Consider the following 25,722-nt stretch of genomic DNA (forward strand, 5'->3'; position numbering starts at 1 on the left):
TCAATATATGGCAGTATGAAACTAGATGTATTATTTTGCAAGTACAGTAGAACCCAATTTTTAGTTTTTCAGGGGACAAGGGAAAATATATGTAAAATTAAGTGGAAAACTTAAAATCAGGGAAAAACCCTTACATGTAAAGTATACCAAGGAAGTAAGTGCAGGAGTCATAATTTTATTTAACACACACATACAGTTATTATTATTGGTATTTTTTACCATTCGTCCATACAAAATCTCCAGTTCAGTTAAATTTGATGGCTGCTGAGCATCTACAGCCCGCTTCAAATCATCCCATAGATTTTCCTGATTACATTCCTTACATTTAAAACTGAAAGTTTAAACCTCTGGGATAGCTTTTTGTAGCCTTCCTCTAAACCATGATACTGAACAATCCTTGTTTTCAGATCTTTTGAGAGTTGCTTTAAGGATCCCATGCTGTCACTCTTCAGAGGAGAGTCAAACAGAAGCAAAACTTGCAATTGGCCACCTTAAATACCATTTCTCATGACTGGACACACCTGCCTATGAAGCGCAAGGCTTAACAAGCTAATCCAACCTATTTGGCATTGCCAGTAATCAGTAATGAGCAGTTACATGCATTCTAATTAGCAAAATTACAAGGGTACCCAAATTTTTGCACAGGCAGTTTTGATTTAATTGCATACAACTGAAGACTGCTTCACTAAAAATCTTTGTTCAGAAATCTCCCTAGTACTAAAAGTGAGTTATTATACTCAAATTATTATGCAGGCTGAGAGGGGTTCCCAAACTTTTTCATATGAATGTAGAAGTTAATTGTAATCAAATCTGTATTGTTGTAGAGCAGGCACTCAAAGAGCAGTCTTCCCAACAGACGTGTAAAAGTCAAAAAGTTTATTAGATACACATGGAAGTAGCCTTAAGTGTTTCCCAAACAAGTAATCATAAGCGACTGCTCGTGAAACACGAAATGCGCAAGGCTACTTCCACGTGTACCTAATAAACTTTTTGAACTTTTACACGTCTGTTGGGAAGACTGCTCTTTGAGTGCCTGCTCTACAACAATATCGTTTTGATACACTCCCTTAGATGAAGGTTCAGGGAGGTGCACCTAAGTCTCTTCCAAACCTTGGTGAGTGTAATACATTTTTTTTGGGACCATGTAATTGTAATCAAATTTTCATGCAAGTTATTTCTTAAATGAAACAACATGAATTGTATGAGAGTTTTTTCCCACAACAAAATATTTGAGTGGATTTGTGATATTGGTTTATCTACATCAAACTGCAAAATCCCAACATTTAACCGAAATGCATTGGAGTCATTGGGAAGGCAGTATTACATTGCAGTCAGGGCTGCTCCTGTATTGCAATGCACCTTACAGGAAAGCATAGTGAGTATAAGATTACACTATTTAGACAACCAATAATGTAACCTTTTTGCTAGCTTTAGGGATAGTTAATTCCTCTTATTAGTTGTCTTCTTTTAGGAGCAATTCAAGTAGTGTGTAACCAAACCAGCCCATTAGTGATGGGCGAAAACGGGCGGAAAATTAGCGAAACATGTTTTTTGACGCCGGCTACAATTCGTCTGTGTCAAAATGGTCGGCAAACTTGACACCAGAGCCCATTAAAGTCAATGGGCGTCCGTTAATCATTGGCGGTGTCTAAATCGTCAATGCACAAATTTGCCGTGAATCACTACAGCCCATACATGATAACTGAAGGATGTCCAAATGGCTAATCTTGCCAAAAATTACAGCACCAACTAGGGGATCATACACTTACAAAAAGAACCTTTGGAGCAGACACTCAATAAAGGCAATCTTCCACCAGGGAGATAAATCATAAATAGGCCTATGATTAAGTGTTTATCATGAAACGCGTAAGGCTGTAGACACAGTAAATTCTGCACTTTGAATTTATCTGCCTGGTGGAAGATTGCCTTTATTTAATGCCTGTTTCAAAGGTTCTTTACGGTTTGTCCGCTCCCCGTGCTGAGGGCTCAGGGCGGTGCACCTGGGCCTCTTCCCCTGTGTGGTGAGTTATCAAGCAATTCTAGAGACAGTAATGCAATGGGTCTTCAGAACAGCATCATGAATCCCCAAAACACTTTTACAAAGCAATGAGCTGATATTTCTTTTCTGTGAATAAAAAGATCTTGTTATAAAGCCAGAATATCCTTTGAGAAGACTCTAGGAGCATATGGAATACTAAATCAGTACTTCAACAGGCATTAGAAGAAAAAGTTGACTTTCATTTTATGGATTTAACATTTTTCATAAATCTAAAGGATACAATTGTCTCATTAACGTGTAATGAAGTGATTTATAAAGAGTCTCTTATTTTGCATTGCTTGGCTATATCTGTGTAAGTATCTGAAAGAATATGTATAACTTTGACTCCTTCTTCAATTATGGTATAAACTGCTTAGATTTAATGCATAAATAATAATAATAATGCATATATATATATATCTATATATATATATATTTAGATAGATAGATATATATAGATAGATAGATAGATATATTTATATATCCATATATATATATTTACTATAACTGTGCCAAAGGAATGGACGGCACTCCACTTGAAGAGGGAAGAAAGATCTTTATTGCAAGCTCATGCAGGGATCAAACGGCCCTACGCGTTTCGGGATACAATCCCTTAATCATAGTCGCTGTGAACTTAGTCGCTGTGAATATTCTGGCTGAAAATTATTCTTAGCGATAACATGTGGAAACTTAAAGTCAAATTTACGGCACTTTAGTAAACGGCCCCCATAGTTCTGACTTTTGCTTCCACACTTCTTCCTGGTACAGTTAGAGTTGTAGTATTTCTGGTCAGGTGATTTCTGAGGCAGCACACAGACCATCACAAAATGGTGGCAAGATTTACTTAAATATATATTCCAGTTTGGTAAAATTCTTTAATATGTCACTTAATATGATGTTAACTATCTGTTGCTTAAGTGTTCATTTTGGGGGTATAATTTTCCTTTAAGACAATGGCATGTGGACATTTTGGAAAATATAGGAAATCACACATCCCACAGATGAAAAAAACACACCAAAACATGCTATGGCCCATTGCTAAAAAGTTATAAATACACTGAAAAACTTAATATAGGACAGACATTGTTCCATCCAGCTCCTACCACCCTTCTCCTGCCAACAAATAGACAAACTCTAGTTTGACTCAATACTGGGTATATACAGCATGAGCCTGCCAAACTCTTGCTCAGTGTTGTGCAAACAGCATTCTGGAAGCAATTGTGGGAAATGTCACTGCAGCAAATATTTTGTATGATATAAATATGAAACATTTTGAATGATGCACCTGGAAGATAAGAAATACCCCTAATTTTAACCCAATGCAGTAGTTCCTCTATTGATTAATTGGTCAAAGTACATTTATCCAAAATAATTTACACCTAAGAATAAAAACAGTCAAATATTTAAAAATTTAAGTTTTTTCAACTTTTTTTCAAAGTTAGCAAACCTATTGAAAATGATGAGTAGAATGCAGTTTTGCTGTGTTTTTCATGTTTGTTTATCAATCAAGTTAATTACAAATAAATAAGCACACATTTGAGTCTGGCAAGTTTCAAGTGAAATTGGAAATTTAGATTTTTAATAACTATGCCTCTAAATGTATCCTTGCCTTAACATTTTACTTACCACGGTATTCATAAATACTGTACAGATGCAGCCACTTTGGTTGGTCTGTTTGACACAGAATAACTAAACACAGATATCCCATTTATCTCATTTAACACAGAAAACTGTGACACAACATCCCATCTAATTAAAGCATTCACCATTGTGAACAATGGTGCTTTGGTATGCTAATGAAAAGGTTAAATGCATTAAATGAGTTAAGATAACTTTAGATAACACAGTTTCTTCAATTAACTCTGAGTCATGACGCATTTAACTCACAAATCCAAGTGGCTTCATCTGTATATTGCAGCTGAAAACCCAGGCTCCCAAACATTCTGGATAACAGGTCCCATACCTGTATCATAAAATGTAAAAAGACATAAATTATATAAATTACAAATATAAATTACAAAAGTGCTCAGAAGAGCACTCTCCAGCACAATCTGTCTACTTCAGCATTCTGATTATCTATACATTCCATATGACTGTGCATTCTATTTACGTAAACATTACACTCACACTGAAGAGGTATCGCTAGTGAAAAGTCACCAGCGTTCGGCGCCTAGGACGCAACTTTGCAATTTAGTGAATTAGCGTAGTGGTAACGAATTTGCATCTGGTGAAGTGGTGCACAGTGTGGTCACTGGCAACAATTGCAAAAATGTTGGAAAAAAGGGAACAATGAGAAAACTCAAAAACGAACAATCTCTTCATTTTTATTTTGTGCATCCATTTTCTCAAGCATTAAAGGAATAGTTCAGTGTGAAAATTAAAACTGCGTAAATAGATAGACTGTGCAAAATAAAAAAATGTTTCTAATATAGTTAGTTAGCCAAAAATGTAATGTATAAAGACTGGAGTGAACAGATGTCTAATAAAACAGCCAGAATCCAACTTCCTGCTTTTCAGCTCTATAACTCTGAGTTAGTCAGTGACTTGAAGGGGGGGTCACATGGTACATTTCTGTTCAGTGAGTTTGCAATTGATCCTCAGCATTCAGCTCAGATTCAAAAGCAACAGATATGACCCATGTGGCCCCCCCTCAAGTCTCTGATTCCTTTAAGACACCCAAGTGCTACAGAAGAGAAACACTGGTGCAAGGATTAAAGTTATATCAGAAAAATTGCAGTAAGTAGGATAAACACATTTTAGCATAAGATTTCTCATTCTCATGATACAACTTTTAATAAATACTGTAGTCCCAAGAAATGTACTATTATTTGAGATGAAAGATATGTAATTTAGAAAGTTGCTATTGAGTGTTATTCTTTGGCTAGAACAAATGGTATTTCATTGTAAACAAGACTTGAAATCACTTTGCTATATAATGTTCATTATGCATAGTGATATGTATTTGTAGAATACCTTTTTTTTAACCTTTTCTGGTTGGAACTCATTGAGTTTGATTCTGATCACATGTATCTTATCACTACTACTGTCTATTGAACTAGGAAATGTAATTGGTGACCCACCCTAAACAGCACATTTCAAAATAATTTCAGAGCTATTAGAGAAGTAGGGACATATGGTCTACTAATAATTTTTTTTGTGGTACGTAACGAGGTTAAGGAAACAGGAAATTCCTGCCCTAAAGTGTCCTCTTCAGGACAACTGCAGTTACTTATAGCAACCAATCAATCACTGCTTGTACTGTGGCTGAAACCACCATCCAACATTGTCACTCCAGTCAGTAGGGCAGTTTAATGGCATATGTACTGTATGAATTTATGGGGTCTAATTGATGATTTGCAAAACATGAGCCACATATGTCAGGCAGCTGTAAACCCCACACTGAACAAGAAACAAATTGAGCCGTTGATGTAGTCCTCTCTGGTCCACACAGGTTACAGTTATAGTCCAATTCTTAAACAATTTGATAAGTACAATTTGTCCACCATCTCACTAAACAAGTCATACAATATCATATTAAAGAATTTCTGGTTAAGTAAAGCTATTTAAGGGGTTATTTTGTTCATGTGAATAATAATACAAGTTGAAGAGTAAGCCAAATAACATATTATAAACATTATCACAAATGCCAGAGGAGGAAAAAACCATTTGTGAAAATTACATAAAGAGTTAACTATTGCCTCCGCTCCAAAAAATGTAAATACAGGTATGGGACCTGTTATCCAGAATGCTTGGGACTTGGAGTTTTTCCTTAGTCTACTAGAAAATCATCTAAACATTAAATAAAACAAATTGGTTGATATTGTTTCCAATAAGGATTAATTATATCTTAGTTGGAATAAAGTACAATTTTGTTTTATTATTACAGAGAAAAAAATTATGATTATTTAGATAAAATAGAATCTGTAGGAGACAGCCTTCTAGTAATTCAGGATAACAGATCCCATACCTGTCCATTACATCAGCATTAGGGCTGTATATAATAAAATACTGATTCACATTAGTGTTACATTAGGGTAAGGAGGCATTGAGACAATGTTCATTGTAATACTGTTTGGAAATTGGAAACTATGATCATTTCATTTTGATTTAATGCATGGCAGCACTGAGGATGCAGTACCCTGCATGGAATTGTGGATTCCATATGATACCAGGAAGATGCAGTAGGCTGAAGAAGAATAAGGAGAAACAGGCCCTGGGTATACAATGTGAAGGGTTGAGTGATATGCACTGGTGATGCATTGTGCTGCTGGGTGCGTTTAAAATATGGGTTAAACAATATTAGATCTATAAGTCTCATCTGTGAATCTGATAAAACTAAACACTGCTTTTGTCTGCTTGAAATGTTATGCTACATCGGGTGTAGATGAAAATTATACCCACCCCAGCAAAATTCTGCTTCTTTCTTTAATCTGAATAATTGCAATCAAGCAGGACAGTCTACTGGTATTTAAAATAATTTAAGCCTGGCATACACCAATTATTAAGAACCTTCTCTGTTTTAATCCATTTTCTAAGGTCTCCAGACTGAGAAAAGTATTTCCAAGCTATTTAATATTAAAAGTAAATAGGAGGGTCCCCTATACAATGGCTGTATCTCCACTGATTGCCTGGTTTTAAAGTTAATCATATATTGGACTGGTGTCCTAAAACATACACCTTAAACTTAAGTGATACGTGTATATGTATATGTGTATGTGTTTTTTAACATTTTGCATTAGTGGAATATTTCGGTCCACGGTGTCCAAAAATACTATAGTTATTGGCTAAATTTTACACATTTTCATATTATTCATGTACAATCATTAATAACATTGGAAGAAAGCACTATGTTTAATTTTAATAACTTCCATGACACCACTAGCTCTTATGAGTCATGAGCGGAACAAAACAAAACACACTGAAGAAGTCCACTGATTGCAAGAGTTATGAGTTTAATAAAAAAGGCATCGTGAATTTCATTTTGTTAGGATAAAATTTCCATGTGTTGCTTAGACAGCCATTTTACTTCCTAGTCTGAGGTGATCCCTGTCAGTGATTAATGGCCCTTGTGATTGACAGTGATAAGTTTCCAATGCTCTCCCACCCCCAAACCCCCTGTTTTATGTAAACTAAAAGATTATTGTTCAATTAATCTAGTGTGATTGCTTTTTTGTTGAATTCTTAATTATGTTTGCACAGCTAGTCATGTGTTGATTAGCATTTGTAAGACTGCTATCATGGCACAAATGTAATCCTCATTTTAAATCACTCTTTGCTTTTTTTCCAGCAAAAAATTTAAATTAATTAATTAAGCAAGAACTGTGTATCTTTTAACTGCAATTTAGTTTGCAGCGCTTAAATAACAATATGTTTTGTAAACCCCAGGATTAGTTTCCAAGACATATTTATTGTAGATATGTTCATCTATGTGACATGCTATCTCTTTTAGAGAAAAGGGAAATGTATAAAAATGCATAGAACATAAATCATAACAAATACAATAAAATGTAAATATTTAACAACCACATACTACAGTTGCAGAAGGTGATATCAAGAAACTGCATAAGGCAAGGATCTCCATGGTTGTTTAGCTGTCCTTTAGTGTTGGTAGCTGTTGCCCTCCAATAACTAACACTACATACATGCTGGTAATTATCAATGAAACTGTTACTCATGATCTATATATGGGTTCTTCAAACAGAATAACCTATCTGTGAATGCACCAAAGTTTATCATCAAAATCAGGTGGGTTAATTTCTGCAACTGGCATTGTCAGAACAAGTGGCCACCCCTACACCAGTGAGGGCAATTTGGCCAACCCTTTATATGCTGGTTATAGCAAGGACTGGTCTATGTGTGACATGCTTAACGGAGAAGTAAAAAAACCCTACCCCATACCCTACATAGACCCCCCTCCCTCCTAGGCTAGCTGCTACCCCAGGCAAATGCCCCTAACTTTTTACTTACCCCTCAGTGCAGACTTACCGCATCAGAGTTCATGGGCGCCATCTTCTTCTTCTGTCTTCATTGGGTCTTCTTCTGGCACTTTGGCAATTTTTGTGACTTTCGGCGCATCCGAAGACTGCTACAACTGTGCATGCCCTGATACGGAACTTACTTCCCGATGAAGACCGAAGAGAATTAGATGGCTGCTATGAACTCCGATGCCGTGAATCGGCACAGAAGAGTAAGTAAAAAGTTAGGGGCGTTTGCCCAGGGTAGCAGCTAGGCTGGGGGGAAGGAGGGACGGGGGTTTATGTATGGTAGGGGGGTAGGGGTTTTTTTAATAATGGGTTTACAACTCCTTTAAGAAGTTAATTCTAAGGTAAATTGTTTTTATCAAGCATTTGCTTGAATGTGCTTGTTTTTGATTATTTGTTTACCTTGATCTGTTGTACTATATACTAAAATAAGAGAGTGATAGGTTTCACTTTAGGAATATGATTCAGTAGCATGTAATAATAGCAATAATCCCAGCGCACAGTATAGTTATAACATTTATGACTAAATAATACATTTTAGCTGAATAGATGTGTGTCAACAAGCAAAATGCAATTCTGGGCTTTTGATGTGCTCAGAGAGTTTCAGAGAGGTTTTCCTAAGCTCAGTCTACATTTGCACCCTATGATCTAAAAGGTATTATAAGCACATACAATGAAATAGGTGTTAAAAGTAGCAAAAGTGAATTGATCTTAATTAAAAGTGGTGTATGACTTAAAGATGTAGATTGTAAGCTCTTTTTTTTTTTACAGGACCCTCGGTTATCAGTTTGCATTTTTGTATGTAATCTGCAATAAATTCAATGTATACAACAATTTATAGTAAAGAGCCCTGGAATATGTTGGTGCTTTAGAAATACTTGTTATCAATAATAATAATAATAATAATAATATGCACTTTAATAACCTATGAAGCAAGAAGTTAGTAGTATGCTTTAAACATGACTTGATGTGAATGGACACCATTCAATAAAAGTACTTGCATTCAAAGCCTTCTTGCACTTCTGCATATGTGCATATGGCATTGCTGTGTTTATCCTGCTTCCTTCTCTGTATTGTGTTCAAGTGTGCTTTTGATGCTGGAGAACCCTTGAAGCAACCGCCACCTTGAAAATGGCAGTAGCTGCAGGGAGAATATGCTGCATTGTGGGGGAAAAACATGGCAACTTGTGTCTAAAATTTGCACAATGCAAATGTGTAGAAAAGTTTTATTGTGGTCTTTGATTAATAATCTTTTTAACATGCAAGTGCAAGACTAATATATTAAATCTGGATCTATCAATGGGCAGCATGTTGGCACACTGAATTGTGTTGGTAGCTTGGAGCAATGGGATTCTGAATTCAATTCCGATCTGTGCACTTTTTTTTTTGACTTCTCTGGTATATTCACACAGTCCAAAAACATAAAAGTGGGTTCACTGATTTAGTAACATAGTTACATAGTTAAGTTGGGTTGAAAAAAGTTTGTCAAGTTCAACCGCAAATGAAACCCAGCATCCATACCTACATACTCTCACACCAACCCCTCACATAAACTGCACATACTGTACCATTTTCTATATTAATTGTATTTTAGTATCACAATAGCCTATACTGACATGATGAAATATTGGATGAGAGTCTGATTGAACATGGAAAGGAATTCCAGAGAAGGTACAATTCTAGCAAAAACTTGAATTTGTGATAATGTAGGTGTTTAAGGAGAAGAATTGTTTGCTGAATTCAGGATTATAAGGGCTCATTTTCGACCCAGCAATGCTAAAATGGCACCAATATATTGACACAATTGATGTGAATGGACACCATTCAATAAAAGTACTTGCATTCAAAGCCTTCTTGCACTTCTGCATATGTGCATATGGCATTGCTGTGTTTATCCTGCTTCCTTCTCTGTATTGTGTGCAAGTGTGCTTTTGATGCTGGAGAACCCTTGAAGCAACCGCCACCTTGAAAATGGCAGTAGCTGCAGGGAGAATATGCTGCATTGTGGGGAAAAAACATGGCAACTTGTGTCTAAAATTTGCACAATGCATTTGTGCTCAGTAATTAGCCCTACAGGGTGGGACAGATCTGTAAACTGCTCTGAATGTTAGGGCTACATAGTTCATAACACAACATACAGTATTACCTGCAAATGATTATACAAGGGTATAATTCCCGAGGGATGATTTGCTAGCCAGTCAAGAACAGATGAAGAATGTGTTGGACCCATCTAAATTAATAAAAAATAATAGCTGTAAATGTAATCCTCTTAATGGCTAAACCTCACAGCATCAAACTGAAATCTTACCATGTTCTCCAGATGACCTTGGCTTTCTGATGATACTGAAGTGCTATTGTTGTTCTGTGGCTCTTCAATACCTTTTAAGACTACAAGAAGTAGAGTATACTGTATGAGAATTCCTTAAATGTGCTTAGATAAAAGGGCAGGACTATATTGTATGTGAAGAGGCTGTCATTATTTTACCTCCCACAGGATCTAGTATGTCAGGGAGTCAATTTTTCTACATGTCAGCATCAACATAGAAAATGTCAAAAGATAAAGTTCTGCACATCACATCAAAGAAAACTGTACTTGTGCTTGAGAAATATTTATAAAGCTGGTTTATTATGATCAATGTGTTCTAAACAAAACAGGTGCCTAGTTTGGAAGAATTTTGATCTAAGCCTTTCAAAATGCAGTGAATAATTCAACTGAATTATTTGTACAGATACTTTAGATTCTAGGACGTCATGGATGTGTTGCGTGGATACAGTAGTGGAACTACAATCAATTTTGCAGGACTTTGCTATAGATTTTCATGACTCTCTACCATGGTTAAATAAACTGCTCAAAGCTAAAAAGCAGTTGCAAAATGAGCCAAACCGGTAAAAATGATTCTATTCTGGAGATTTTCCCAAAAAGCATTTTAAACAGTAATATAAACACAAAAAGCATAAGAAATGCAAAGTGTTATCAAGAAAACAATTCAGCCATTGATAAAGTTATTTAAAAAAATATATTAGGACATATGTGAACATTTTAGATAAATAGAAAATGTTCCATAATAACTAACTAAAGAAGAAAGTGCACACGCAGGTGAAAGAGCCATAGGTTGGAACACAATATTGCTAGTTTACCACATAACTGCCACTTTCACATAGAACCCAGCAAATTCTGTGCAACAGGGTAGAATGTTTTTCGTATACTGCTTATGAGTGCTTCTTCTGCTTGTAGCATCTAAGAACAAAACATAAGTAGAACAAATGTCCTCCTAAACTTCTCTAATGAACACTATAGAGATATCTAATGGCTAGATGAGCTAGGTGTGTGATGAACTCAAATGTAAAATGAAATACACAGGCTCTATTCCAAGTGATGTACAAGTAGGTAGTGTTGCAGATACAGTTAGGTGGAAATGCAGATATAGAAATGAAATCAATCAGACCCATCTAGCCCAATATGAATATGGACAGTTATTTCTGACTGAATTTGCTTCGATCACTGCACAAACCAAATCGCTTGGAGTCTTTCTATAATTTATGATGGAAGAGGCCTTCGCATCATGGGTATCTTGTATTATATATTTCTAAGATTTATGAATTCATGTTGTGTGGGTGAGGTGCCTGGAGCACGTATCATATTTTTATAGCTTTGTTGTTATGCAGCTGAGTTTTTGCATTTTTCTATAGCAACTGTCAGAACACAAAAACTTAAGGTCTCTCCCACAATTACTTTGAACACTGAATATAAATATTAAATATGAAACAGCATTCTTGCAAGTTGCCTTTTTCCAAAATTGTTCAATAAATATCTTGTGTAATAAATGTAATATATTCTTTAATTCAGCAAAGCTTGCAATAAGACTTTTTATTTCATTTTTGTGTTTGTATCACTACTGATTTCTCTATACTAGAATTGCCTACAGTCCCATTTTTCCCTGAAGACCTAAAAATTAATCAGTCTATCAGAATATATTATAGTACTCAAAATTGTAGTGATTTCAATAGCCTCCTGGGGGCTTATTTATTGCAGGTCGGATTTTAGTGGTTTTAGAGTTTTTGGAAACTCACAAACTCTAAAACCACGATTGCCATTGCATTAATTAAAAGATCCAAGTATAAAAATTGAGAGAAAATAAGCTCTGAATGATGCTGTAAAAATATGAATTCCAAGAAAAGCTCTAAAAATTCAATTTTTTTGGACTACTTCTAATGAATAAAAAAATCTCAAAAATCTAAACGGATTAAAAGTGGTCCAATAAGATCAACACAGCTCCCATTGACTTCTATAGCACCTCGACAACTTTTACTTGGCAACATTTTCCATTAAAAGTTTTCATGTTTTTTTTCACCTAACCTAACATTTAAGAATATTTAGAGTTTTTACATAATATGGGCCCCATAATGTCAGGATGATTTCTAAGTCCTTTCTAAAGAAAGAAGGTTGGTACAAATTTATATAGGCTGGGTGCTAAAATAGAAGAAATTATTTGCTCAGAAAATGCAAATTTTCACTAGTGTTACTTTGGCAATGTGAGCAAATCAAAGCAAAGATGCGCTAGCATTCAATTCAACCTACCACAACTTCGTTAGAGGTCTTCGCTCAGGATAATTTGCATATGACAGGAAATTTAAAGTTGAATGGACATATATGTTGCAGCAAATACATTACACAAGTCCAGGGAACCTTAACAAAGAAAATAGAGTCATTATAATGCCCTACACATGAGCCCACTGTATAGTTTATGTTCCATATGTTAGAAAATGTATGGGGGAACCCGGTTACCCAAAAAAAATTTAAGGACTTTTGCAGGCTACCACTCTGAAAAAAGGTAAAGACGCCAGCGTTTTTCTGACTTTTTCCACTAAAAAATATGATGTAAGTAACAGAAGAATGAGGAAGATCTATGCAGTCCAGTGCTCTTCGCCTGTTCTGAGCTGGCGAGGGCAAGTCTGGCGAAAGAGGTAACGTTCAGTAAAATCCGCATCTTAGTGAATTTACGGAGTAACGTCCATTCGCCAGAGGAAAAATTCGCCTGGTGATAGAGTGTGAATCACTGCTAGCGTCTATCTCCTTCGTTAGCGAAGTAACGCCTGCTCACGTTAGTAAATTGCCGAAGTCCCTGAAAACGGTAACACTGGCGAATCTTCTCCAGCGTCACTTCGCCCTTTAGTAAAACTACCCCATGGTGTGCTAGCAATTTGCCATACGTTTTAAACATCTTTAAACTTGTTTTCAATTATTTGACTTTTTTACATTTTATATTGTGATGAGGGCCGTTGAAAGTTTGAAACCAATAGTCACAACTCATTGAAATATCATCATACAGTATAAAGCCTTTTGTAAGAATTCATTTCTATGTTGCTGTCATGTTGGAAAATTGTAACCTGGCCAATGCAATCCAACGCTTCTCACCAAAAAGGGTCTTTTAAAAATATAATTATAGTTATACTCATCTGTGAAAGGACAAGTAAAAATATAATTGTGGGTACCCACTAATTATAATGTGTTGTAGCCCGCTGGCACAACCCTGGCCTTCAGTAGTTCAGCGCCTGGTGCACGGTGTTGGAGGGATCGGCACCCTCCTAAGCAGACTCTCCAAGAAAACACTGGCACTCAAAGGCAGGTAATGGCAGGGTTATACCCTTGCGTATTTTTTTTTTTTTAAATTCGGGTAGTTTAACCCATTCCCTGCCAGCCGTTTTGTCCTAGATGCGAACATCTACTGCCAAGCAGTTTTTAGATATTTTGCACTCTTTCACTTTAAGGGCCCTTCCTGGGGCATATCGTTGTACTCCAAACTACCAAGTTGCAATTGTTTCCTAAAGTTATAATGTTTTATAGAAATTGGTGAATTTTTTGAAAAATGACCTCAAAGCTTCCAATCTACAGAATCGTATCTCCCACACATCATTAGGTATCAATGTAAAACACCCCAAATATCAAAGCCTGGAGTCCACTGAACAGTTTGATGCCCAATATGTATAGGTGTACCCAAGCATGTGACATATAGGGGCCCTAAAATGTAGACACCTCATTTGAGCTATCAGTTCTGTAATTCCAGATACTGCAAAATCAACACATTTGCATCGTTTTGGGGTGGGGTAAAAGTAAAAAAAATAAGTTCACCCCAGAAAACCATATATTTTCGGAAAGTACACATTCCCACGAATCTAAATTGGGTATGCATGTCTTTGTACTACAAAGTACCAAGCCGCAAACCATTCCTAAATTTGGTGATTTTGGTGATATTTCCAAAAATCACCTCAAAATTTCTACCCTGCAGCATCGTATTACCCACATACTTTTAGGTATCAAGAGAAATCACCCCAAATATGAAAGCCTAGGGTCCTCTGAACAGTTTGATGCCCAATATGTATAGGTGTACCCAAGCACGTGGCCTACAGGGGCCCCAAAAGGAAGACCCCCATATGGTCTGTCATTTCAGGTACTGCAAAATCAACACATTTACATCGTTTTGGGGGGGTCAAAAGTAGAAAAAAGTAAGTTCACCCCAGAAAACCATATATTTTCGGAAAGTACACATTCCCACGAATCTAAATTGGGTATGCATGTCTTTGTACTCCAAAGTAAAAAGCCGCAAACCATTCCTAAATTTGGTGATTTTGGTGATATTTCCAAAAATCACCTCAAAATTTATACCCTGCAGCATCGTATTACCCACATACTTTTAGGTATCAAGAGATATCACCCCAAATATGAAAGCCTAGGGTCCTCTGAACAGTTTGATGCCCAATATGTATAGGTGTACCCAAGCACGTGGCATACAGGGGCCCCAAAAGGAAGACCCCCATTTGGTCTGTCATTTCAGATACTGCAAAATCAACACATTTACATTTTTTGGGGGGGGGCCAAAGGTAGAAAAAAGTACGTTCACCCCAGAAAACCATATATTTTCGTAAAGTACATATTCCCCTGAATCCAAATTGGGTATGCATGTCTTTCTACTCCAAAGTAACAAGCCACAAACCATTCCTAAATTTGGTGATTTTGGTGACATTTCCAAAAATCACCTCAAAATTTCCACCCTGCAGCATTGTATTACCCACATACTTTTAGGTATCAAGACAAATCACCCCAAATATGAAAGCCTAGGGTCCTCTGAACAGTTTTATGCCAAATGTGTATAGGTGTACCCAAGCACGTGGCATATAGGGGCCCTAAAATGAAGACCCCCCCATATGGTCGGTCATTTCAGGTACTGCAAAATCAACACATTTACATCGTTTTGGGGGGGGGCAAAAGTAGAAAAAAGTAAGTTCACCCAAGAAAACCATATATTTTCGGAAAGTACACATTCCCACGAATCTAAATTGGGTATGCAAGTCTTTGTTCTCCAAAGTACAATGCCGCAAATCATTCCTAAATTTGGTGATTTTGGTGACATTTCCAAAAATCACCTCAAAATTTCCAACCTGCAGCATCGTATTTCCCACATACTTTTAGGTATCAAGATAAATCACCCCAAATATGAAAGCCTAGGGTCCTCTGAACAGTTTGATGCCCAATATGTATAGGTGTACCCAAGCACGTGGCATATAGGGGCCCCAAAAGGAAGACCCCCATATGGTCTGTCATTTCAGATACTGCAAAATCAACACATTTACATCGTTTTGAGGGGGCAAATGTAGGAAAAATTAAGTTCACTCCAGAAAACCATATATTTTCGGAAAGTACACATTCCCACGAATCTAAATTGGGTATGCATGTCTTTGTACTCCAAAGTACCAAGCCGCAAACCATTCCTAAATTTGATGATTTTGGCGACATTTCCAAAAATCACCTCAAAATTTCTACCCTGCAGCATCGTATTACCCACATACTTTTAGGTATCAAGAGATATCACCCCAAATATGAAAGCCTAGGGTCCTCTGAACAGTTTGATGCCCAATATGTATAGGTGTACCCAAGCACGTGGCATATAGGGGCCCCAAAAGGAAGACCCCCATATAGTCTGTAATTTCAGGTACTGCAAAATCAACACATTTACATCGTTTTGGGGGGGGGGGCAAAGGTAGAAAAAAGTTTGTTCGCCCCAGAAAACCATATATTTTTGGAAATTACACATTCCTGTGAATCCAAATTGGGTATGCATGTCTTTGTACTCCAAAGTACCAAGTCGCAAGCCTTAAATTTGGCGATAAAAAACGGTTTTTACATTTCTGAAAATCGCCTAAAAATATTGCAATTGGCCGCATTTATCTCACCCAACTTCTTACATACAATTGTAAAACATCATAAATACTGATGCCAAGGGTCTACTGAAGAGTTTTATGCCTAATATGCATTGATATACCAAGGCAGCTGGCATGTGCGGACCCCAAATGTAAATAGTGAATATGAGTTTTCTCTGCTGCCGATTCGCCTTCTGTAAACATAGACCCTTGACTTCATATTATGTGCCTCAAGACCCTCCTAACAGCAAAGACCCCCCAAAACCATATGTTTTTGGAAAGTACACATTCTGACGAAAACAACCAAGATAAAGACGTCTTTCTACAGCAAAGTACCAAACTGCAAAACTTTTATAAACATAGAGATTTTTACATTTCTGAAAATCGCCTAAAAATTTTGAAGTATGCCACATTTATCTCACACAATGTTTTACGTACAAAGAAAAATCACCCCAAATATGGACATCAGAGGTCTACTGAATAGTTTGATGCCCAATATGCATAGATTTACCAAAGTATATGGTGTGTACGGCCCCAAATGAAAAATGTGCATATGAATTTTCACGCTGGCCAACTAAGCTGCTGAAAAGAGAACCCCAACTGTGCGTTATGTGCCGTAAGACCCCCAAACTGTAAAAAGACCCCAGAAAACCATATATTTTTGGAAAGCATATATTCTGACGGATCAATCTAAGTAAAATAATATACCAAAGCACCAAACAGCAAAACTATACTAAAGATACATAAGGAACAATAATGCAGGGATAAAATTGCAATAAAACCACAAAAATTGTGCAAATCAATGAAATAACAAAATAACTGCACCGACAGCATAATTAGTGGCCGAAATCGATTATCCAATAGTCACGCTGCTGAAATAAACAGTTTTTATGGGTAAAAAAAACACAAATTGGTGAAATGAAAAAGTAAAAAAAATAATATGTGTATACATGTGTGTACACTTCCAAGAATTGTGTGACAGTGTATAAGTGTGTATAAGTGTGTATATAAGTCCATATAAGTGTATATAAATGCATATAAGTGCATATAAGTGGAAAATGAAAAATTAAAAAAACGTTTTTTTTGTTTTCTTACTAAAATATGTGTGTATGTGTGTATAATGTAGGTAGGTGTATGTAAGTGTGTAAAATAAAGGCCACTTACCGTTTTTGGCTGATCTGAGAGCTGGAGAAGAGAGAGAAGCAGATCTGCAGATTCACAGCAAGCAGGAAGTGTGTGGGCGTCGCTGGAACACGAGGTGAGCAGGAGGAAGCAGAGCAGCAAGGCAGACACGCGATTTGCTGTGTCTGCCTCTTTTAGGTCGGCCCTGCAACAATCCTGTCGCAGGACCGACATGACAGCCCCCCAGCCTCGTTGCCCAGGGGGCTGTCAATGCTGCTAAACCTCTGCAGAGGCGGCTAAAGCCGCTGATGCAGAGTACAGCATGTAAAACTGCAAGGACGTACAATGTACGTGCTTGGCAATTAAAGCCCTTGCCTGCCAGAACGTACGGTGTACGTGCTTGGCAGGCAAAGGGTTAATGAGTGTATAAAAATAGCAGTTTACAAAATAAAGTCAAAACAAGGAAGAACAGTGTATCACAAGTTACATGTCATAGACAAAAAACATTGCAGAAAATATAACGTGCCGCCATCACTACTAGGCACAACAGTTCACATCTGTATTATTACATCTTTCACCTTCCCTGAAACCTGATAGTTTAAACTGCTAGAAGTTGTCTTGGGTGTTGGGGGTAAAGGTCGGTTCAGGGCCCCCAAATTTTTTGAAATTTGATGGGGACTCCCCTTTATAGGTACATTAAGCATTCAGTGTTACAGGTATCCTGCATTATTGCTTTCCAGGAAGAGAAGGTAGGAGGAGCCACCGCTCTCCAATTCTGAGTAATTAACCTTTTAGCTAGTAGTAAGGCCTCAAGAAGGAAAAACGACTGATGATGAGTCAGCATCAAGTCTTGAATTATAGCCAGGATGCACACCTTTGGCGACCTGGTAATAGTCACCTGGAGCACCGCATCTAATGTGTCGAGAATTTTCCTCCAGTATGTAGAGAGCTTAGTACAGCTCCATAGCATGTGCAACAAAGTCCCCTTTTCCAAAGCACATCTAGTGCAAACATCCGGGGTGCTGGCATTAATATAATGAAGTCTGACAGGGGTGTAGTAAGCCCTCTGGAGAATATACAGTTGAATTAGCCGTAATCTATGGTTGGGGGATACTAACTGAGGGGATTCCTGCGCTTCCTGCCACTCCTCATCCATGATGGTGCCCACATCTACCGCCCATTTTGACCGTAGCCCATCTAGGTTGTTTTTGTGCACTTCTTGTAGCAACTTAGCATATAGCACTGTGACCAGACTTTTCGTATGCCCTATCTTAATGTACAGCAAAAGGGGGTGCGTGGACAGCGATAAGTCGTGGTTTTTGTGTGTGGCATTGAGAGCACGGCTGAGCTTGTGAAAGGTCAGCCATTGGGTATGTGGGACCTGAAATTGGTCCTTTAATTGCGCAAAAGAAATTAGTTTGCCATCAAGCCACACATCACCTAACGTATTCACGCCACGGTCCAACCAGAGACTCATCGAGCCTAGTTTTAACAGGAGGGGGGTAATCTCGGTTGTTCCATAACGGTGTAAGTGGGTCAGTGGCAGGAGAATTAAGAAGAGTGTTTGCCATTTTCCACACCCTACGTAGGGATCCGATGGGAGGGGAGAGTAATGCCTGAGATTTAGTAACAGAATTTCCTAGGATCCAACTTATTGGGTTATCAGGAAAGCCAGTCAACTGAGCCAAAAGCGAGTGCAGCACTCTATGGTGCGAACCTTCCACCCAGGTAGCGAGGTGGGACAATCGTGCAGCCAAATAATAATCTGGGAGGGCAAAGCCAGCTTTGTTTTTAGCACACATTAATGTTTCAAGTTTTAGTCATGGCCTGGAATGAGCCCACACATACCCTTGCGTATTTATTCTCCCTTTGTCAAGCATGCTTGACAAAGGGGTCTGACCCCGAAACGTCGCACGTTTGCAGAATAAATACACAAGGGTATAACCCTGCCGTTACCTGCCTTTGAGTGCCAGTGTTTTCTTGGAGAGTACCCACTAATTATATCCAAGCCCAACCCTTGGAATGCATAGCTACTACAGTGTTGCCTTCTTTAACTGAACTGTCATCATGATAAAATCAGTTTAATTGTAGTGAATGTTTTATTCACCTGCTGCTTCACCAAATGTATTACTTTTTAAGAAATATTTATTGATTTATTATAAACCAACGTGACTATTTGACAGAATTGTGTTCAACTGCTTTAAGCAGTCAAATAGCTGTATAGGACTGTTAATGGAAAGGCTTTTTTAAGCAACTTAGGGACAGATTTATCAAGGGTCGAATTTTGATGTAATGGGAACTCCCATAACTTTGAAATTTGAATAAAAAAAGACAAACCGAAATGTATTAAAAAAGTCGAAGGGCAAATAGTACATATTTGATCGAATTCGATTTGTACGAATCAAAGTGATAGCGCATTCAATCGAATTCGAATCAAAGTTTTTTTTAAAGAAAACTTTGATTTTTCAAAGTCCAACAATTGACTGCAGATAGGTTCTAGGAGCTCCCCATAGACTAAAACAGCAATTCGGCAGGTTTTAGATGGTGAATGGTCGTAGTCAAATTTCTAAAGAGGCAGTTTCGATATTCGGATTTTTGATTTTTTTTCAAATCCGAGTCGAATTTGGACTATTCCCTAGTTGAAGAACACAAAAATTTGCTTGAAATTTGAATTTTTTCAATTCTATTTTTCACTCCGACCTTTGATAAATCTGCCCCTTAATGTACAGGAGCTATCATGGACAAACGTGACAGGGACAGTACTGCCACAGGAAATAAGAGATCATTTATGAATCCAGGACAAAATGTAAGGTGGTAAAATTGCACACACTTTGCCATTTTTAACCCACACTGCATTATTTCCCAAAATTCCAGCATAAATGCAGGCACCCACAATGTGGTACACACTAAAACATGTAGGTTAACTAAGTTGTTTCCAGCTTGGCAATGCATTGACCCAAAGTTGCAACAACCCAAATGCTATTCACAATACTTTGACGAATTTGTGCTCTATTTGCAACATAATATATGAAATACAGGGTGCAGGACAATAGGGAGCCCTAGTATTAATGCCTGTCCTAAATAAGAGCTCAATGACTTAATGACATAAGGATGGAAGATGAGAAGCAGTGGTCCTGAACAGAAAGAGGAGTACTACAAACCAAGCTTTACAATAGCCTATAGAACTCACAGTCTATTATTTTTTTGGTTGCCATGAAGTGACCCCAACAAACAGATGCAGGATGGAAAGAGGCAGAAACATACAGAAAATACAAATAAAGACTAGTTAAATGGCTACTTCGAATAGTACAACCTATAACAAGGGTCCCCAACCTTTTTTTAACCAATGTTTGCCAGTACACCTGTTTTTTATGCACCCAAATCTATAACATACTGTTTATTTACATGAACTTCCTCTGTTAGCAACCATAACAAGTATTGTTTTATGAACGTAAGTGGATGCAGAGGCCTAGGTCTCATTTCCAGCACTTTCATGGTTGCAATAGTACATCTGCCCAACTTACAAAAAAAACAAGTTCATAAATGCATGCTTATGAATACTCATGTTTTAAAATGAAATACAACCAACTACAAGCTCTAACCTGTCAAAGACAAAGAAAGTACCAACACAATTTATTTTATTTCCTTTTGCTGTGCTAAGCAATATGGATGTTTGAACATGTACAGTAGGATTTCTAGAGAATGTTTAAGCGTTCTTACCTAAGGTTTGCTTTCAGATACTTTTGCTGGACTTGTCATTTCTTATGATGGCTGTGAACGGAACCACCCAAAGCTAGAGCCCTGGTTCAGTAGAAAGGGATTTCTTGGTTATTTGTTGGTACAAGATTTAATAATCATACTGTACATGTTATTAACAATACGTATTAGGTATTCCCTTATCCTTTTTTTTAAAACTACTGAAAATATTTGAGGATTGCTTTGCCTCCAATAAGGATTAATTATATCTTAGTTGAGATCACTCATAAGGTACTGTTTTCTTAATAGAAAGAAAAATAATTTTTAAAATTGTGAATTACTGAATTTGATTAAAATGGAGTCTATAGGAGACGACTTTTTTGTAATTCGTTACTTTCCAGATAAAGGGTTTCCGAATCCCACATCTGTACAGGAAACTATAAAAAAGAAAGCATTGCAGAGACTGTACTGGAATCCTTTCGAGTTCCTAAATGGTTCACTGCCTATTTCCAAATTGTGCAGTCAGTCAGCATCAGAGGAATTCTCTGAAACACCAATGTCCAAGTGGCTGCTAGAAGAACAATGGTTGGAGGAACACACACACTGGAGCCTCTGATCTAAACAGTATGGGGAAGAATGATGCTTGAGTGGAAAAATAAGACTGCACCAGTGACAGCTAGATTTACTTAGTGAAATCCTTCTACGGGGGAAAAATGAACTCCCAAATAAAACAATGTGTCTGCTGCTGGTTTTGTGCTGTTTTTAAAACGATTGTATAGTCTTTGATTAATGATTCCCTGTGAGCTTGTTTGGAATAAAAGAACCCATTCCATTTAACAGAGAACATTACAAATGAATTTAAAGATTTATCCAAGTAGCATCTCCCCTCTCAGTGTTGATGTTTGCCTGTATTGTAACATACACAAAGCTATTTAAAATTTAATCACAAACACTGTGCCGCAAACAGAACAAAGGCAAACTCCAGGGAAATGTAATCAATGTTAATTTAGCCCAAAGCAGAAAGGTAACTGAATGCAGAGGATCAAGGCACTTGGAACATTATTTATCTGAATTACATAAACCTATTGAATATGACACCAGATTATGGAATTAGCTAGATAAGGTAAAAGATACATATACAGGCATGGGAATTGTAATCCTAAAAGCCATTACCCAGAAAGTTCTGAATTATAGAAAGCCCATCTCCCACATACTCCATTTTATCCAAATAAACCACATTTTTAAAAATTGTTTCCTTTTTCTCTGCAATATTAAAACAGTACCATGTACACAATCCAGATATAATTAATCCTTATTGGAAGCAAAACCAGCCAATTGGGTTTATTTAATGTTTACATAATTTTCTAGTAGACGTAAGGTATGAAGATCCAAATTACAGAAAAATATGTATCCGGAAAACCCCAGGTCCTGATTATTTTGGATAACAGGTCCCATACCTTTATAAACAGAGATATACTTCCTCTTTTAGTGCACATTAAAGCACTGTCTTTTTGTCATTAGATTCCTTGGATACTGCTTGGTCCTCTGTTTGTTTCTCCCCACCATCTTCTTCCATAGAAACGGTGAAGCTCTCTGACACAGTCCCAATCCTTCTTGATAGAAATGGGCACTGCAGTAAAATTGGATGTTTATAGAAGCACACCATAAAAATGCTAAAATGTGGCAATTGAAAGAACATGTTCATACATTTAGAGATGACCTTGAGAGGAAATATGTGTAAAATTGCATACGGTATTCTTTCAGAAGACTGGATGAACCATTTTCTGTAGATCTTTTGTGGCATTTTTAAGAAGGGACCTGGATGATCCATTTTTTCATGCTTTTTTAAAATATATAAATATAAAAAGCTTAATCAGCCTGTAATACCTGAAGTTCCATCATGATGCATGTCATATACAGGACAGCAAAGCTACCTATTCATCTTACTTACATCATATGAAAAAGAAAGACATTCCTGTCAACTTCAGAACCTGTTTTCTGTGGCTGTTATTTGTTGTCAAGACAATTTTAGAAGGTAAAGTTGCTTAAGCTTCTAAGATATTGTGGACATATGCTTGCTGCTCCTAAACAAGCTGCAACATGACTTCCTTAGCTTTTAAACAGAGCTGGCCAATCTCCATTTTGGAGACATTACATAATGGAAAATTTATCCTATTGATTATGGCAAGGCTACATGTGTCTTATAAACATCTGAGTGTTCAGTATAACCTGACTTGCCTCTAAAGAGCCTGCATCAATAAATAGTGTAAACCTTGTATTATTTAGCAAAAGTGTGATAATCAATGCTGAATACAGGAATACTTTGTAAGTGTAAATTGTGTACATAGTAGAGTCCTGCATGGAACCAATTTTTGAAACCTGACCCAGACTAAGAACCCACATTTTCACCGGCTTGGACCCTCTACCCATCCCACAGCTGCCTTATCCGCAACCCGATCTGTGACCTGCTGACCACCAAGAAAGAGGAAGTACTGTTGCTGTAAACCAGTGACATCAACAAAAAGTGCAGGAAAAAAAACGCACAGACAAAGCTTGATTAAACATTTTCACATTTTAAGCATGACTGCATTTTACACAATTACTTTTTACTAACAATCCAACCAATCATACTGCATTTCAGTGGATGCTCATAGTTTTTCTGTATTTTACATTTAAATGGTATTCTGTAGCTTGGCTAGGCAATGCTTGGTGCCTCATTTTGACTTTGCCAGCAAAAAATAAACTGGCATAATTTTGTCCACCCCATTACCCTAGCTCAGGACCCTGAAAGGTCTTGGGTTAGGTGGGGACGAAGCACCGGCATTGCATTGTCCACTAAAGGTGGCCATAGACGTTAAGATTTTTAAAAGATTTTTCTTTATCGTAAGCTTATCTTAAACAATTTTTAAAAGTATAACTAGTCCATCAACTAAAAAGACCATTTGAAGATATAACATCTAGTTGAAGCTAGGGATACAATAGGTAGCTGCCTGCTTGGCCCTGCAAACAATTGGACAATGGATACATGTCACTGTGAACAATGAAAATTTTCTAATGTCAGACGAAAAATTGTTAGCTGCATGATCATTCAGTGCCCACTAACCTCGTTATAATTTGATGGATTTGTAGGATCGCACAATAATTGGTTGTTGGAGAGAGAAAAATCATAACATCTATGGCCACCTTTAGTCTGAAACATATGCTTGCTAAAATAAGATTAGTGTGTTCTGAAATGCATGGAGTTAATTTGGGAGCCTTGCCCAGGTCAAACTTTATTTGGTTCCTGCAAAAACACAGAGGCCTCAGTCTGGGCAAGACTTTTGAAGAGCATCTCACACCAAGCTGCAGGTAATGAGACTTGATCCAATCTGGATGCTGTCTGCTAGCAGCTCTCTCTGGGGATCACAGTTATAAATTATTGATGAGACTCGCTCCTTCCTTTATTAATCAACTGGTATAGGAGGGTCTGTGACCTTTACTGCAGTTTTGTGATCTCTAGGGAAAATTGGTTGTTATGAAACACAGGCAACAGGGGCAACAATGTAACAATGATGAAGGTCAAAAGCACAAAAGTGTGAATAAAGTCAAAATGTGTGACTGTCTCACTAAATGCTTTACACTTGACTAACAAACTCCAGCCTACTTGGCTTTTTATTAGAAACCATTATCATCTCTTGCTCTGCTCCAATCTAGTCACTTAATGAGATAGCAATTACATCTAAAAATAGAGTTGAGCATGAAGCCTAACACAGAACAGTGCTCGGGTTAGTGAATAAAAGGAAATATAATCAGCATGGTAAGAAGAGCACAGAAATGGAAAAGAGAAAGTACAGGAGTTCAACCCAGTGTCACAAATGGCTCAATAGAGATTCCACTGGTAATAAACCAATGTTTAATTTATATTTAATATTCTAACACAGTCTTCCATAACACCGCACCCTAAAGATTATATTTTACATGATGTCTTCATCTGATCAATAATATGTCCACTTAAGAGGATACCCTAATGGAGTTGTTTGTGGGCAATGCTCTGCTGCTGCTGTGATCTTCTGGTCTCCAGCTCAAGATCTACTGTGGATCACTGACATCACTGATCACAGTTTAATGAACTGGTCCAATACTACAGTATGCCAAAAAGTCTTAAATATGCCCTTCAACAAACACCACCTATTGCTTGTAAAATCTGGTACTGCATAAATAAAAACACTTGTGATATTTACAATTACTTCTGAATGTTTGTTTGTTTTTTTCACTCGAGCACACTAAAACAAGAATGCTAAATTCATAATTCAACAATTACTAAGAACTACAATTCAATGAAAATGGTGAGAGCTTAAGGTTACTGTGTTTGGTATTTCAGTCCAATAAATAAAATACTCCTGTCAAAAGGGATTTTTTTCTGGATCATGAAAGAAAATTAAATTCTAAATGTCCTTAAAATAAATGTAAATGTAGTGGTTTTATAGGTTTTTGCAAATGTAGTTATAATTCAAAGTAGTTTGCTTATCCCTTTCCACTCTGCTGATTCTGACTATTAAAACAATGTAGCAGACACCAGACATGCCTCCAATTTGCACAATGCCTTCCATGCTTCTCCACAGGTCTGTGACCAGCTGGCTTCTGCTACGTTATTTGAACAGTCAGAATTAGAAATTCAGAGAATGGAAAGGGACAAACAAATAGTGATTT

Source organism: Xenopus laevis, chromosome 4S (genome assembly GCF_017654675.1).
Source record: "Xenopus laevis strain J_2021 chromosome 4S, Xenopus_laevis_v10.1, whole genome shotgun sequence".
Lineage (NCBI taxonomy): Eukaryota > Metazoa > Chordata > Amphibia > Anura > Pipidae > Xenopus > Xenopus laevis.